We start from the raw sequence: 18,584 nt of genomic DNA, 5'->3' as shown, positions 1-18,584 counted from the left end.
ACACCAATGCCCGGCCTGTAGGCAAACTGGAGAGGGTCCATATCCGAGCCCACTAGAGGACGGAGACGTGTGAGAACCAATCTCTCTAATACCTTCATCAGGTGTGATGTCAATGCTACAGGTCTATAGTCATTAAGGTCTTTCGGATAAGGTTTCTTCAGAACTGGTACCACACACGATAATTTCCACAGTTGTGGTACTATACCCATTCTCAGGCTCATATTGAACAGATATGTAATGATCTCACTCAGCTGGTGCCCGCAGGTTTTGATTAGCCTTGCACTGATGCCGTCAGGGCCTGCAGCCTTCAAAACTTTGATCTTATTCAGTTCTTTTGCACCACAATTGCATGTATCATGGCTGTGTGTCAGTCACAACACATGCAAGGACAGCCCAAAAAAACATGCATGTGTTGTGACTGTCACACAGCCATGACACATGCAATTGTGGTGTCAAACCGCTGATTATTGGGAGCACTCCAGGTATCCAGGTTCCCGAGGCAGCTATTCGTTAAGTGCTATAGCTATCCGGTTAAGTGCTTATCCAAAGCTATTCGATCAACACTAGTTATTATTATTTTTATTATTATCACCCCTAATACATATTGGGATAGGATCTTGGGGATGGAAATACCCCTTTAAGTAATAATGCATCCTATGTACACCAATATAGATGATAGAGGTGATTACTATATTTGTGAAAACTGCCACAAGCCACATAGCAAAGGTTTGCAAGCCACATGTGGCTCAAAAACCTCTTGTCAGGGACCCCTGCCATAAGCTGTGGTGGGCACCATTATGTGAGATATTCAGCTCTGATACATAATAAAGTGATTAAAACATAATGTATTATTGCTTTTTGATAAATCTTTTCACATTTGGTCATTATTAGTGATGAGCGAGTATACTCGTTGCTCGGGTTTTCCCGAGCATGCTCGGGTGGCCTCCAAGTATTTTGGTGTGCTCGGAGATTTAGTTTCTGTGGATGCAGCTGCATGATTTGTGGCTGCTGGACAGGCTGAATACATGTGAGGAATGCCTGTTTGTTAGGGAATTCCCACACATGTATTCAGCCTGTCTAGCAGCCACAAATCATGCAGCTGAGGTGACGAAAACTAAACCTCCGAGCACGCCAAAATACTCGGAAGACACCCGAGCATGCTCGGGAAAACCCAAGAAACAAGCATACTCGCTCATCACTAGTCATTAGTGTTGAGCATTCCGATACCGCAAGTATCGGGTATTGGCCGATACTTGCTGTATCGGAATTCCGATACCGACTTCCGATATTTTTTCAATATCGGAATTCGGCATCGGAATCGGAAGTTCAAAGTTGATTGACAGCCTGACGTCATCATGATGCGCGGTGTGTGCACATCATGATGCGCCGTCATTTCGGGCCTTCCGGGGGTCTCTGCCGGCCTGCCGGGGGGCTGTGTGGACTGCCCGGGGTCTGTACCGGCCTGCCGGGGGGGCTGTGCCGGCCTGCCGGTGGTCTGTGCACCCTGCGGGGGTCTGTACCGGCCTGCCGGGGGGCTGTGCCGGCCTGCCGGTGGTCTGTGCACCCTGCGGGGGTCTGTACCGGCCTGCCGGGGGGCTGTGCCGGCCTGCCGGTGGTCTGTGCACCCTGTGGGGGTCTGTACCGGCCTGCCGGGGGGCTGTGCCGGCCTGCCGGGGGGCTGTGCTGATGTCCGGGGGTCTGTGCAAGCATCGTCCGATGGGACTACAAGTCCCATCTGGCGATGCCTGCTACCATGACAGTGATTGACACATTAGCCAATGATGGGACAGTAGTAGTCCCATCATCCGGCTAATGTGTTAAATGTTAAAAAAAAAAAAAAAAAAATACTACATACATACTACATGCATGCTACATACATACTACATGCTACATACATACTACATGCTACATACATGCTACATATATACTACATGCATGCTACATACATACTACATGCTACATACATACTACATATATACTACATGCATGCTACATACATACTACATACATACTACATGCTACATACATACTACATATATACTACATACATACTACATACATGCTACATACATGCTACATACTGCATGCTACATACATACTACATACATACTACATGCATGCTACATACTACATACATGCTACATACATACTACATGCTACTTACATACTACATATATACTACATACATGCTACATGCTACATACATACTACATATATACTACATGCATGCTACATATATACTACATGCATGCTACATACATACTGCATGCTACATGCATACTACATACATACTACATACATACTACATGCTACATACATACCACATATATACTACATACATGCTACATGCTACATACATACTACATACATACTACATACATGCTACATGCTACATACATACTACATATATACTACATGCATGCTACATACATACTACATATATACTACATGCATGCTACATACATACTGCATGCTACATGCATGCTACATACATACTACATACATACTACATGCTACATACATACCACATATATACTACATACATACAATACATTCATACAATACATACATAGACATACAGTACATATAACAGAGTAACATACTTACCAATACTTGTCTCATTGTTCCCCGAAGCCATTGTCTTTTCCGGAATAAATATTAACATAACAAACCACAAAAATACTCACCCACGATCCGAAGCAGTCCACGAGTGTGTCCCACGACGATCTTGGGTAGAGAACTGCAGCATCAGATGATGCTGCCGTTCTCTACGGGCTGCAGGAATCCAATGACAGAAGGTAGGTATCCTTCCGCACTGTATTCCTCCGCCACTTAAAAAAAAAAAAGTCCCTAGTCTCACTTTATGCCATTGCTGCGTGGGAAATTCTGATGCTGCAGTTCTCTACCCAAGATCGTCGTGGGACACACTCGTGGACTGCTTCGGATCGTGGGTGAGTATTTTTGTGGTTTGTTATGTTAATATTTATTCCGGAAAAGACAATGGCTTCGGGGAACAATGTGACAAGTATTGGTAAGTATGTTACTCTATGTTATATGTACTGTATGTCTATGTATGTATTGTATGAATGTATTGTATATATGTAGTATATATGTAGTATGTATGTAGCATGTAGTATGTATGTAGTATGTATGTGGTATGTATGTAGCATGTAGTATGTATGTAGCATGCATGTAGCATGCATGTAGTATGTATGTAGCATGCATGTAGTATGTATGTATTATGTATGTAGTATGTATGTAGTATGTATGTAGCATGCATGGAGTATGTATGTGGTATGTATGTGGTATGTATGTAGTATGTATGTAGTATGTATGTAGTATGTATGTAGCATGCATGTAGCATGCATGTAGCATGCATGTAGTATGTATGTAGTATGTATGTAGCATGCAGTATGTATGTAGCATGCATGTAGCATGCATGTAGTATGTATGTAGTATGTATGTAGTATGTATGTAGCATGCAGTATGTATGTAGTATGTATGTAGCATGTATGTAGCATGTATGTAGTATGTATGTAGTATATATGTAGTATGTATGTAGCATGTAGTATGTATGTAGCATGCATGTAGTATATATGTAGTATGTATGTAGCATGTAGTATGTATGTAGCATGTAGTATGTATGTAGCATGTAGTATGTATGTAGCATGCATGTAGTATGTATGTAGTATTTTTTTTTTTATTTTTTTTACATTCAACACATTAGCCGGATGATGGGACTACTACTGTCCCATCATTGGCTAATGTGTCAATCACTGTCATGGTAGCAGGCATCACCCGATGGGACTTGTAGTCCCATCGGACGATGCCTGCACAGACCCCCGAAGCCTGCACAGACCACCGGCAGGCCGGCACAGCCCCCCGGCAGGCCGGCACAGCCCCCCGGAGCCTGCACAGACCACCGGCAGGCCGGCACAGCCCCCCGGCAGGCCGGCACAGACCACCGGAGCCTGCACAGACCCCCTGGCAGGCCGGCACAGCCCCCCGAAAGGCCCGTACAGACCCCAGAGAGGCTGTACAAGGCAAAAACAGGGTTTTTCTTATTCCGATACCGGAAGTCCCATAGACTTGAATGGGACTTCCGGTATCGGAATCGTCGATACCGATACTTTTTTTAAAGATCGGCCGATCCATTCCGATCCGATACTTTGAAGTATCGGACGGTATCGCTCAACTCTACTAGTCATTATTTAATCTATAATTAAACTGTTGAAACGACAGATCACAAAGAACCTTGCAATAAAAGGGCAGATGATACTAAGACAGCCTAGTTTCAGCTGTGAGAATACAATTATAAAGGTCTTTGAACCACAGTTGCTGCTAGTTAAGGCTCCAGAAAAAAAATCCAAATATTGCTTTATAAATGCAATGTGTTGATATAAGTATAAGACTGAAGTCTGTAGCTGCAAGCGGGCTGTGGGCCACTAGAGCCAACGCTTAGGGATACGTACCATGTGCCTGATCTGCAATCACCATCATTCTGCTGGACATGTGCATGATTTCTGCTTCTGGCAGGAAACACAAAGCATCAGGTCAGATTTTGGGAGCAGACACAAAGTAAGGACGGTTCTCCAGAGCACCGGCTTCGGACATTTATGTATTCATTGAATTAAACAGTGCTCAGCAGAAAGACTTATACATTTACAAATGGTACAGTAAGTGAATTGCAGTTTAAGCCTGCGAGCGTGATTTAACTAACTCTGTCTACTCTCATCGATTACCTGTAAATCTCGCTAATTTAGAGTCAGCCTTACTGACATGTTAAGCATCGCAAGAAATTCGCTCATAAAAATCATTACCACAACTCCTCACTTTGTGGCTCAGAATTTCCTAATTTTGCTGATTTTGGCAATATATAGCTGCACTAAATCTCTTTTTAAACTCGTCACCCAAAGGGATAAAATTAACTAGAGTATATTAGTGCAAAGAAGACATCTACAGACACAGTACAAGGAGCTGCTAATCCGAGCTGGTTAGGCTCACATTTAAAATGATGTGTACGTAGGTCAAAGATAACAACATCGCTAGTCTATGGGATGATTGAATCTTTTGAAATTCCAATTTTCAAGATTCGCCGAAATGTAAGAAAAAAATTAATAGCAGATAATTAATTTGCCAAAAATCGCAAAACTGTGAAATATCTAATTATTCTAAAAAGACGTGTATAAGACTCTGAGGTCTCCTAGGACTGTATTGTAGTGTAATGTCAAAGTGATCGGTACCAACCAACAACCCATTTCGCAATGCAGACTTTTTCTGTGTGAGACATGTACTGACAGACAGCCCTATTTTCCTCCAGGAGATACTTTAATAAAGTATAATATAGTAAAGCGTGCAACAGAAAGAAAAGTATTACATGGTCAGATGCTATGTTATGGAGATATTTTTTCCCAGAATCAATGTTTTGGGAGGAAAATACCTTTATGACACAACTAGAACTATGCAATCTACAGTTTTATGTGTAAAATTCGAGATGTAGATAGTCGCATTCCACCATTAATTGTACTATTTATACTATATTAAGGGAAAAAGTCAAAAAGTTTCTTCCTATTCATTTTCATCTTTCCTAAACGCTATCTCCTCATTGTTATTATGCTCACTGCTTATTTGAATGGCTCATTTCAACTTTGACTGGCACCCTGTCGGAAAGTTAAAAGGGTTTCCCACAAACAAAAGTTAATTTTAATATTAATTTTTTCAATCAATAGATCTTTGAAGAACAATAAGTTTCACAATTGGATGAGTTTTAAAATATGTTCCTGTGCTAAAATAATCTGATAAATGTGCTCCTTCTTGGTGCTGTGTAATGGCTGTGTCTGACCGTATAGGAACATGATCTAAACATACCACAGCTCCTGGGGCAGACCCTGGCGAAGTTTGATGCGAAACACGCGTCGGGTGCATTTTCTTTGATAGGTAAAGTGTACTCCATGCCACTGTACAGTACTCTCATTATATGCACTTTTATATCACTTTCTCCCTGTTTATTTGTATGTGCCTCGAAGAGCCTTAATTTATACATCACTGGCTCTTTTGGATTGTACCTTTTGAGCATTGATTAGTAGTATTCACACAAGGAAGTTTTGTTGTTATCATTTACCTACCTTTAGCATTTTATATGTCTGGCTTTTGTATGACTATATTTATGCATTTAATTATTTTTTTTTATTCAATAAATAATATAACTTTTGTTTTTGAGCCTTGCACATTTCTTTACTTTACAAGCTAGGTATAATGAGTGAAACAGCAAAATACTTCCGGGGCTTAGTTAACCGGCACATGCGCAGTCCGGCTTTTCGTCTTTGCCCTCAGTTGGGGAAAGCATACTGCCCGTGCGCTAGCTATGAATGCTTAGCGCACGCGCAAAAAATGGCGTACACCTACTCCACTTCAGCATTAACTTGCAGACGGCGGGCAAGGATGGGGAGGCGGCACACAATGGGAACACCGCCCATCGGACCAGACCGACCTCGTTTTCATCACCCGCCAAAGAGTAGGTGACAGATTCCCTTTAATTATTTTGACCCCCTTAATTGGACATTGAAAAATTTTAGTTGGTTCTTGTTCCTGTGATAGCCAAGAGTTTTCCTTTTACTGCTACATATAATTAATGCATAAACGTTTCAGTACTTTGAAATATTATTATTTTTGCAAATAAAAGGATGTAGAATATTTTGCTATGTCATTTTTCTGATATTTATTCAGATGAAACTTAACAACAATTCAAATAACTGAAACCTGTCTAAACACTATTGGCAATTAAAAACAATTCAATTGCAGAGATTACACTACAAAATTTGGTCCTCATTCACTGACAACCCTCTTTTGCTTGTCTCTTGTACTCCTGCATTGGATCATCTCTTACAATTGTCCAACAATAATCTGCAAGCATTGATATGGATTCCATTTTCCTTGATATATTTTCTCCATACCCACAGTATCTTGGTGAAATCTCTCAGCTTGTTTTGGATGAATCGACGAAGAACATCCATTCGTCTGGATAATGACTTATCTCCAGAGCTTCCATGAAAGGGAATATGACACCAGCAAAAACTATTAGCCTGTAGATATGGGGTTAATCTGCAGGCTAATAAAGTTACTAACCTACCCGGTGCCTGCACATAGCCGAACATTCTGGGGAAAAAATAAACTGTAATTTCTCCAGCAGCATTCAGTTTCAGTCACAGGGGAGGTGCCAGTTTAGTCACCACTCTAAGTATAGAGAAGGAATGCTGTAACCGCTCCCCCGGACACTTGCTCTGCATTAGGGCTGAATATCAGTCAGAGTCAGGGTCACTGTTATAGCCTCTACTCTCTCTACTAAGAGCGGTGACTGAACCAGTGCTGGTGCCGTCCCCATGACTGTAACCAAATGCTGCTGGGGACAATAAAGTTAATTTTCTCCTAGTAGCATTCGGCTACGTGCAGGCATCGGGCAGGTTATTAATGCTATTAACCTGCAGATTAAGCCCATATCTGCAGGTTAATAGTGTTTGTACTGGTGACAGGTTCCCTTTAAACTATTGATGTTGCTGCATGCCACAAGATTGCCTTCCACAAAGAAGTATTGGAGAAGATCTTTATCACAGTTGCAAACCAAAGAAATCTGAACATTACTCTTGGGCAGATCCAAATCCCTAACAAGATCGTTCAATTCACTTTGTGGTGTGGTTCAGTTGAGGTTACTAACAGATGTCTGAGTTGTGAAAGGAAGATGCTTCATGACGCCAAGCGCCCTCTTCTTCTTCACTTGACTTCATTGAAAATGTTTCTAGTGCTTTTGGAATGAGCAGCTTTTCTGTATGCGGTACTGGGAGTATTGCAGATGGAATGCTTGGATACTATAAAGTCTACTACATCTTCCTTGAAACTCCTTTCTTAATGGGGGGCACCATGCAGAAATAGCAATAGGTAGTGTAATCGACTGGCTCACTACAGAATATTGGAACGGCAAAATGCATAGATTGCCTCTTGCCATGCTTCCATTGGTAGGATGTGATGCATATCTATTTCAGCATCTGCATGGAGCCCAACTCTTGTCCTGATCTCCGATTTGGCAGTCGCAATACAGGTTGTAGGCTTTCCTTATTATGGTAAGCACATTTCGCCTTTGTGATGCAAAAGTGACTTCTCCGCATATGTATAAAAACAATCCACTTTGTTAATTCGGGAGCAAGGCATTTATTTCACTGTAGAGACTGTACTTTGTAGGGTATAAATAAAATGTATTTTTTATTAGATAATCGAAAATAATGACATCTAATACGTGAATAAAACAGTTAGAATCACCATCACCCAAAAAAAAAAGATAATACAGACAACGCAAAGAAAAGGCAAGGGGTTGTGCCTCACCCTGTTCAGCTACTAGGCTGCCCCTGCCTTGCCGCGGAGGCAACCCTACAATTGCACAAGTGGTGCCCCCGCTCACCTATGTCTGACCCTTGTAGCCCTGTTAGGCCCTAAGTGATGGGGTCAAGAAATAAATTGTCAGACCAAGATTGTCATCATAATAATTCTGCAACAGATAAAGTGCTAGCTGCATGTGAGAGGATCAATATTATGCAAATAAAGTTTTTTCTTATTTCCCAGGGAGCAATGCACCTAGGATTTCACTGATTGAGCGCCTATTATCACATATACTTAATGATCACCGGTGCCTGAACACACACGCGGGAAGCAATAGTACTCTCATTCAGCAGATAACCGTATGACCAAGAATAAGGCAAAAAAGTAGCTAGGGGACGGTGCCTCACTCTGCTCAGCCACTGTACTAGCTCTGCCTTCCTGCGGAGGTTGGCACCCTATAAATGCGCAAATGACGCTCCCGCTCACCGATGGTTGACACTTCTAACCCTTTTAAGCCCTAAACAAGATGCAGGTTGTCAGACCAAAATTGTTATCATAATCATGTTTCCAAGACAGATAAAGTGCTAAGTTCATCCATCTGAGGAGATCAAATTATCCCATATACGGTACTTTAAGTGCACTGGTGCCTAAACACACATATGGAAAACAGTAATGCTTACATTCAGCAGTTATCCAACTCACCAAAGCAAGGCCATCCATCTGTAGAGGGTTAAATCTACGAGTAGCTTCTACAGTAAAGAATGCTTAACAGATGATAGTAGAGTTACACCAATCGGTAACATCAGCATACAGAGCTTAATACCATAACACTCTCATAGCAATACATTCTGTACAAAAGCAATTCTCTTGCAAAATAATAATAAACCTTGTTGAATCAAACCTTGTCCCAAGCACTGAACGCTTGCTGCCATAGAAAGGATTGCCATAATATACAAAAATTACTATAACACTCTAGGTGTTTCACCTTTTCAAGATTGATGAAGAGTGAAAGAATGGTAATTGTGGCGCCCCCAGGAGTACGGTCGCCACAGTGGCATTGCCTTCCTCCTAGGGAGAGTGATGTCATGCGGGAAGCAATGAAGGGTCTTTCTGGCAGTTAATCACTGCATGCAGCACAGTTCTCACTCCGGGTCAGCAGAGGGAGCTCTGAACCCAGCACTGAGGGGAGGAGCTGTCTCTGGGGGCCAGGATGGAGTGAGTCAGTTAGTGTAAGGAGGGCGTCGTGTGCAGACGTGGAGGAGAAGAGCTGGGGAGACTGAGGAAGGTGGAGAGCTCAGTCCCAGTGATAGCGCATGATCTGGAGCCTGGTCTCCAAGGGTGTATGGATACTAACGGTCCTGCACCAGAAACCAGAGGAATAGGAAGCTTTAAATGCCCTATTCCCATATAATCCTCGGAGGCACAACAGCGACGGGTGAGCCAAGAGAGATAAAAGGCTACGGCTGTCTGCCATGCGAGTGGAGTGTGGATAACATCAGAAAGGAGGAACTCCAGTGTAACTCAGTACTGGGAGTACTTCATAGTGAGTGCTAGTAAGGAGACTGCACATCCCATCTGCCAGAGTGATTCCTGATTTTCTTCCAGGCCAACCAGCTCCTGTGCCATCTGTACTCAGGACCCTGGTCTGCATTTGCCAAGTAAAGGTAAAGAAACTGCAACCTATTGTGTCCTTGCCTTCTTGCTGCAACCTCCCCGGCACTGCTACATCTCTGTGCCTGACACTGCACCTTCCTTCCCAACACCCACCTACGCTGCCCTGGGACTATAGCCCTGCCTGTGGAGGGCTGTAACATCATTGCTGCACTACACCATCTGTCCCAGATGATCTGTCTGCAGCATCGGCTTAACATTTGCCGAGCACCACAGGTGGAGTCACGTATCATCCACTCATAAACTTTATTCCATCACTTCACTCCCTTACATGGACGCCCAGGGCCACGGACCGGGTCACCGCTGCTGTGACACTTCCCAGTGAAATACCGGCCCAGTACCGAGTACCCCACTGCCATGGTGGCCGATCCATAGTGGTCTAGAAAAAAAGACTACTTAGCTGGCAGTTGTCCATATGTCTCACTGAGCCACAGGATTTAAATGAAAGCTTGAGCGCACAGGATTCATTACCTTATGATGGTGTGCTTAGCTGTTAATAACACCGCTCATCATTAGATAGCCATCTCAAACAGTTTTTATCCTGTTCACCAGTCCAGCGTATGTGTCCCCGCCATTGGTTTATTTTCCCTGATGTTCTAGTCGGCGTGCGTGCTAGGTGCGTTCCAGCAAGCCGGACCAGAACTACATCAGACCGTGTCACTGAACACTTCGACTGTGAGACAGAAGCTGGTGTGAGCATGACCAGGAATGACACATCAGAATGCATTCCACCAAAGAGGAAGCGATAGATAGTTCTTCCATCCACTTGAAGGTGGAACGTAGATCACAACATTATTATTTAACCTGTAAAGTGGTCAGTGTGACCAACATTCAGTGCACATTGGGCACCGCATTATAGTCAAAGCTGTAGAATATACAGGCAGTTGTAATTTAACCTCTAAGTGACAGGAATAATTTTTTAAATTCGGACCAATGTCACTTTATGTGGTGGTGTGGTGATAACTCTGGAACACTTCAACAAATCCCATTGATTTTGAGATTGTTTTTTCGTGGCACCTTATATTTTATGATAATGGTAAATTTAGGTTGATATGTTTTGTGTTTATTTATAAAAAAATATCAGAAACGTGACAAAGATGTAAAAGAACTGCAGTTTTCAAACTTTGAATGGTTATCCCTTTAATCCAGATAGTCATACCACAGAAAAATATTAATAAATAACATTTCCCACATGCCTGCCTTACATCAGCACCAATTTTAAAGCGCTAATTTATTTTGTTAGCCTTGTAGAAGGTTTAAAAATGTAGCAGTAATTTTTCATTTTTCAAGGAAAGTTACAAAATTTATTTTTTTGAGGGACCTATCCAATCCAGGTTTGAAGTGACTTTGGGGGTGCTATATATTGGAAAACCCCAAACATGTTACCATTTTAAAAACAGCACCCCCTGACATATTGAAAACTTCTGGCAGACAGTTTATTAACCCTTCAGGTGATTTTGAAGAATTAATGCAAAGTGGTATAGCCGGAATGAAAAAGTGTTTGTTTACCACCTAAATGTCGTTAACTTCTGAACTGACCGCTATGTCCGGGAGACTCTAAGGCTGCTATTTGGCCATGAACTGCTATGGCAAACATCAGGACCACACAATCATGGTCTCGCTGTGTCAATTAGATTAAAGCGGAAGCCCCCACAATCTATCAAGCATTTATTTGATGCAGTCACTTTTGACAGCAGCAACAGATATGGACGGTGACAACACTGATCGTTGGTAATGCAGCAAGTTGTCAGCTATAGTGTACAGCAGACAGCTGCTGGATTGTCACCTGTATGGGGATGCTATTCTCTTATATCTCAGGTCATTAAAAAGACGTGATTAAGGGGTTAACCTTAGTTATAAGCATCTGAAATATGCAAAATTATGAAAACATAAAATATTGCTGTTTTTCACAGTGTAGAACATTGTGTAGAAAGATATACTCTTGTCCTAGTTTTTGAAATCATGTACCCCACTATTCATCATGGCATAATGTAGATCAGTATAGACTTGCAAGGATCTCAAATCATAAATTCATTATAAATAAGCATATATGTGATGCCATGTACAGTTGAAACTAGACGTTTACATACACTATATAAAAAGACACACATGAACATTTTTCTCAATATCTAACATGAAACCAAAATCACAAAGCCCTGATCTCAATCTTATTGAAAATTTATGGGCAAAGCTTCAAAGGCAGGTGTGAGCAAGGCGACTTACAAACCTGGATCAGTTGTACCAGTTTTGTCAGGAGGAATGGGCCCAAATTCCGACCAACCATTGTGAGAAGCTTGTGGAAGTAGATCCCAAACGTTTCACCCAAGTCATTCAGTTTAAGGGCAATGGTACCAAATACTAACGAAATGGATGTAATGATCAAGAAATGATAAAGACACCATTTTTCTAAAAGCCTGCATGAAAGGTGGCATAAGTAATTACAACCTCCTCTGGATCTTGAAAATGAGAGCCAATTAGCAAATTTAAGTATCATATTCCTTTTCAGCACTATAAAATTAGTTAAGTTTAGGGATGGGCGAGTCTACTCGCTAGGACTCGTTACTCGGCGAATAGTAAGGGACTCGCTACTCGGCGAGTCTCCCAGTGATTACTCGCACAGTAACGAGTCCAATGCAAGTCAATGGCAATCCTAGTTTTGTCAGAGTTTTTTTTTCTCACTCGCTAGACTCGCTATATCACATCGCTGTCAACAGCGAGTCTGAGCGAGTCTACGATTCCGAGTCCTGTATACTGGATTCGGGACTCGCTTATACAGAATCTGTTATGTTCCTACAAGTTTCCAAGACAGCCTATGTCAACACACAGCGATTGTGAGCGAGTCTGAGCGAGTCTACGAATCCCGAGTCCTGTATACTGGATTCGGGACTCGCAAATATAGAATCTGTTATGTTCCTTTGTAATTTGTAAATCGCACATTACTCGCTAAGACTCGCTTCCCCATTCATTAACATTGGACTCGCTAGACTCGCAACGAGTAGCGAGTCCCGGGCTCGGACTCGCTAGAGTCAAGCGATTCCGAGTAATTTAGGACTCGCCCATCACTAGTTAAGTTCAATTGTTTTCATCTCCGAACTAATTTGGTTGTAGAACAGTGAAGTGCTAGACCTGAGTATTTGCTGTGAATTGAATGATCTGTGATATACTACAGTAACAGCATGTTGTAAGGGCAGATACCCTGATTCCAGAGATGTATTGTATTTAATTTTAATCTAATAAAATCACTTTTTTATTTCCTGCAGATCTACCAGTTCTCTGCATGCTGAGCTCTGTGTAATCCCGCCCACATTACTGATTGGCAGCTTACTGTGCCAATCAGTGATGGGGGCGGGGCAGCACACAGCAGGAGGACTAGATGGCACGGGAAAACTAGTTCTCTGGTAATAATCTCTTGCTTTCAAAACTTAGATTTTATTGAACTGCAACAAGCATCTCATTAAGTGACACATTGCTGAACTCAGAGGCTCTGCTCCTATATCATGTTGCCCTCAGATTACATATCAAAACTTGTTGCCAGGTTCCCTCGAAAAACGGCTTTTTTTTATTCTTCACACACTGTAAGCAAGGAGATCAGTTTAATACCCCTCTGTAATAATTTTGCTACAAAAAATATTGAACCCATGGCTTTATTTTAAGTTTTTTAAAATTATGTATTTTTAAATTGGAAATTTTTAATAATATATATATAGATTTTTATAAGCTTTAATGGCATGGTGCGGAGTTATTAGAAAAGTTTTTCTAGAATTCTAGACTTGTTGTTTTATGAGGGATGTATTTTTTTTTTTAATTACTCCAACAGACTTGTCAGGAGAGCAGTTGACAATTTTCAAATTTCTCCGAATGTTGCTTAGTTTTAAGTATATGGGAGAATTGGGATAATCTTCCGTCTTACTAGGCGTTATAAAAAAAATTCTTCCTATGGAACCAAAACAGCAAATCCTTTTCATGAACAGGCGCCATTAACTTTTTCTAGTGAGTGGAAAGTTGCTTTCTGCATGAGGGAGAAACGCTCTCCCTTTCCCTGCACAATGTAAGTGAAATAACTTAGTGGATAAAGCCAAATTTAGACTTCTGTCCTGGAACACCAACTGAGATAATGGATGTTAAGAGCCTGTGTACTATGAATACAGTTGTGCTGCTCACATCTCTGTTGTAAATGAAGTACAGATAGTTTCCTACCCTCGAACCAGAGCTATTAGTAAAAGATTTTTTTATCATTATTGGAGTCTCATTAATAAATATTAACTTATGTACTAAGTTTCCACATCACAATACTGGCTACTGTTAAAGGGAATCTGTCAGCAAAATTTCACACCCTATACTATAGTACATCCCGAAAGATTTGTCAGATAACCTTTAGTTTTCGTTCAGAATGAACATTTTCCATTGAATACCTTACTTCAGTATGCTCCCACAAATATTGGCCGTTGATTGCAACAAAAGTAATTCCCTTACAAATTTATTCAAAACCATTTTAGCAAATATGAGTACACCACAATGAAAGTCTTCGGAATAAAGCTAAAGTTTTGACTACAAAATTCGTATTACCAATAATTCAATCACAGCTAAGTCTAATTATTCACTAAACAGGTGTCCAGCAGGCAGTTAACTACAGAAGAGCATTGCTTAACAAAGAAAACTCTTTTCCCATTTCATGCTGTCAGAAATGGCACCACATGGAAGAGAAATGTCACATGACCTGAGAAAGAAAATGTCTTCCTTTTGCACAAAAAAAAACCATAAAGGCTACAAGAAGAGCAAGAAAGCATTTCTAACCACAAAACTAAAGCTAGGAATGATCAAATGTGCTTGGTGATACTTGGATATCACTCAAGTATCTGGGTGCTAGGATATGGCACTCAATGAGCATTGCCTGTTGCTCAAAATTGAATTTCGAATACACACCCCGCATGTTTAGTGCCGGTTACACAGCCAATAACCATGCTGGGATTGCCTGTCAGTCACTGTAATGCAGTAGTCATCTTGGCAGTGGCTTTACTGTGATTTGCTAGCAGCAAAACCTCATCAGAGGTTGTAAAAGGACAGGCATGGCTATGCTTGGCTCACTGACACCATTGCACAGATCAGGGACAGTTGTGATTGGAAGGAGAGCAGTTGATTAGACATGTGTGTGCACAGTTTAACTAATCAGGCTCCTCTACTCCTTTTAAGGCAGTGTTCCCCAAATCCAGTCCTCAAGAGCCACCAACAGGTCATGTTTTCAGGATTTCGCTAGCATTGCCCAGGTGATGGAATTATTTCCTGTGCAGGTACTGCAATTATCACCTACTAAGGAAATCCTGAAAACATGAACCGTTGGTGGCTCTTGAGGACTGGAGTTCGGGAACACTGTTCTAAGGGCTAATCCTGTGCTTTACTGTTTGCAATAGATGCAGTCTACATTTAGCCTAGGTACAGTTGCAGGACAAGGGAGCGTGGCAGAATACATCTTCTAGGCAGCGCTTAGGGCTTTGCAGTCCTTTGTTAAATACAGTTGCTTCACACAAAATTAGAATATAAAAACATTCATTTATTTCAGTTCTTAAATACAAAAAGTGAATCTCATATATTATACAGAGTCATTACAAACAGTGATCTATTTCAAGTGTTTATTTCTGTTAATGTTGATGATTAAGGCTTACAGCCAATAAAAACCCAAAAGTCATTTTCTCAGTAAATTAAAATAATGAACAACAAACACCTGCGAAGGCTTCCTAAGCCTTTGAAATGGTCCCTTAGTCTGTTTCAGTGATTCTTACAATCATGGAGAAGACTGCTGACTTGACAGATGTTCAGAAGGCAGTGATTGACACACTCCAAAAGGACAATAAGCCACAAAAGGTCATTGCTAAAGAAGCTGGCTGTTCACAGAGTGCTGTATCCAAGCATATTAATGGAACTTGAGCGGAAGGAAAAAGTGTGGTAGAAAAAGGTGCACAAGCAACCGGGATACCGCAGCCTTAAGAACAGGCCATTCTAAAATTTGTGTACTGCTGCTGAAGTCACTGCTTCAAGAGCCACCACACACAGACATATCCAGGACATGTTCTACAAGTGTCACATTCCTTGTTAACCAAAAGACAACGTCAGAAGCGTCTTACCAAGGTAATTAATAGTCATTTATAGACTTTAACGCTGAAGCCTTGCATGCGGACCAGATGGAGGTGGAAGAAACATGAAGCAGGGAGATACTACTCAGCCCAGCCTCATCTCATTTGCTCAGAGCAGATAGGGTAACAATAAAGAGGTGGAGACTGAGGAGGAGTAACAGGAGCTGGTTGCTAGTGCAACAGAGGCTAGTACCAACACAAGCTTCGTCCCATCTCTCCTACGTGGTTGGGCTGAGGAAGGGAATGAGGAAGAAGAGATAGAGGAGGAGGAAATTGAGAGTACTCATCATGGTGGAGACAGGGAAGAGTTGGCTGTAGGGAGCTTGGCACAAAGGTCTGACTTTATGTACTGCTGGCTTACATTCACATTGGCCAAAAAAGTGTGCACACTTATTATGAAGCTAAAAAAACCCCAAATAAATACCACCATAGTATCCATACAGTAGGTGACAGAATGTTTTGCAATTCAAAGCAATGTAAGTGCAGATGCTCTATTTAAGAAAGGTACAGACTCCCAAAAACTTTTTTGCTAATCCAATTAGTCATTATATAAAAAAATGCCATAATGAAGTTACACGAAGTGCGATGTCCAGTCCTCATTCCTCCACCCCGATGCGCGTTTAGTCACACACTTCCTCAGGGGACGCTTTATATGTTTATGTAATTGACATCAGGTATTTTTTGGTATAAAAACAGGCTCTGTTTTATTGCTGTAACATCTGATTTCTGTTTTAGTCTTTAAATATGGTTTTTCTAACTTAGAACCATACATATTGTGTATAATGATGTCCTTAGCCAGTAAAATTACTCACATTGGAGGCACTCTCTTTTCTTGAATTTATTTTTAGTTATATTGTTAATATTGATTTTTTTATTGAAAATTGTTTTGTTGTCTTGTGTTTTTTTGGTCACGTTTCTCTTGGAGTAGAGAAAGAGGAGGCCATCAGGATTTCTAAAAATGAGCAAAGCCTGGATTAGCCCAAAATTTTCCACATCACCAGATGACAATAGCACATAAAGTGCCTTTTAATCTTCAGTATTTGAATGAGGCCCACCAGTTGCTGCCTTCAAGGGTATTTGGATGACTGGATGACCCCAGTTATAATTTTTTCCTGGCTTTGCACTTTGTGCAAAACCATTTTGAGTTAGGAGTGCATCAACTACACTTTCAAAAATTTAAATGAGGCCCACCTGAGCGTCTTAAGAGTCAAATAAAATCGACATGCAAGTTGACTGCAGTTACCTAAAACAGTAGACAGCTAAACAAGAGTGTTTCTGGTCATACAATACAGCGTACACTGCAGATGAATGATATGCATGGGGGTCGTTAACAAAGGAAGCCTCTCTCATGCTAGATTCTAGATTTAGTATTTGATGAGGGGGGTATTCATTTTAGCATCAACTAATTTGAGTAAAACTGAAGATTTTCTAATGAAAGTTATATAATTAACCTTACTTTCATGTTATGGATTAAAAAAATGTCCTATGAAACTCAGTTTTGCAAAATTTTGGAAATTGTTTTTGTTTTCAGAGAGACATTAATTGAAATCTTACTGTGATATACATCATTTCTTCTTAATTATGAATCCAAAGGGAGTTTGTAGCTATATTCCGCGCTGCCGCTTTAGACAAATTCCAGGAGAGTGCTGTATGATTGCAGTGGTTTTATTCTACGCGTTTCAGGGGTCTCATGCCCCCTTCATCAGGAAACGCGTAGAATAAGGTGGTATTTCCTGATGAAGGGGGCATGAGACCCCTGAAACGCGTAGAATAGGTGGTATTTCCTGATGAAGGGGGCATGAGACCCCTGAAACGCGTAGAATAAAACCACTGCAATCATACAGCACTCTCCTGGAATTTGTCTAAAGCGGTAGTATGTATGTAGCATGCATGTAGCATGCATGTAGCATGCAGTATGTATGTAGCATGCATGTAGTATATATGTAGTATATATGTAGCATGTAGTATGTATGTAGTATGTATGTGGTATGTATGTAGCATGTAGTATGTATGTAGCATGCATGTAGTATGTATGTAGTATGTATGTAGTATATATGTAGTATGTATGTAGCATGTAGTATATATGTAGTATATATGTAGCATGTAGTATGTATGTAGTATGTATGTGGTATGTATGTAGCATGCAGTATGTATGTAGTATATATGTAGTATGTATGTAGCATGTAGTATATATGTAGTATGCATGTTGCATGCATGTAGTATATATGTAGCATGCAGTATGTATGTAGTATATATGTAGTATGTATGTTGCATGTAGTATATATGTAGCATGCAGTATGTATGTAGTATATATGTAGTATGTATGTTGCATGCATGTAGTATATATGTAGTATGCATGTTGCATGCATGTAGTATATATGTAGTATGTATGTTGCATGTAGTATATATGTAGTATGA

The 18,584-nt window shown here is 40.9% G+C and overlaps 1 long non-coding RNA gene across 1 annotated transcript in view; it reads right to left on the bottom strand.

Moving 5' to 3' along the window:
* LOC141070512 (uncharacterized) overlaps positions 1-18,584 on the bottom strand; it is a 92,072-nt gene that overhangs the window by 48,588 nt on the left and 24,900 nt on the right. The window contains exon 2 of the long non-coding RNA XR_012226663.1: positions 4,473-4,529. This is a non-coding gene — a long non-coding RNA (uncharacterized lncRNA). The remainder of the gene's footprint in view (positions 1-4,472; positions 4,530-18,584) is intronic.

This window comes from Dendrobates tinctorius, unplaced genomic scaffold, assembly GCF_039654945.1.
Source record: "Dendrobates tinctorius isolate UK_male_01 unplaced genomic scaffold, ASM3965494v1 ptg000272l, whole genome shotgun sequence".
NCBI lineage: Eukaryota > Metazoa > Chordata > Amphibia > Anura > Dendrobatidae > Dendrobates > Dendrobates tinctorius.
The sequence above is the reverse complement of the archived record's forward strand: the minus strand, read 5'-3'. Positions and strand labels throughout refer to the sequence as shown.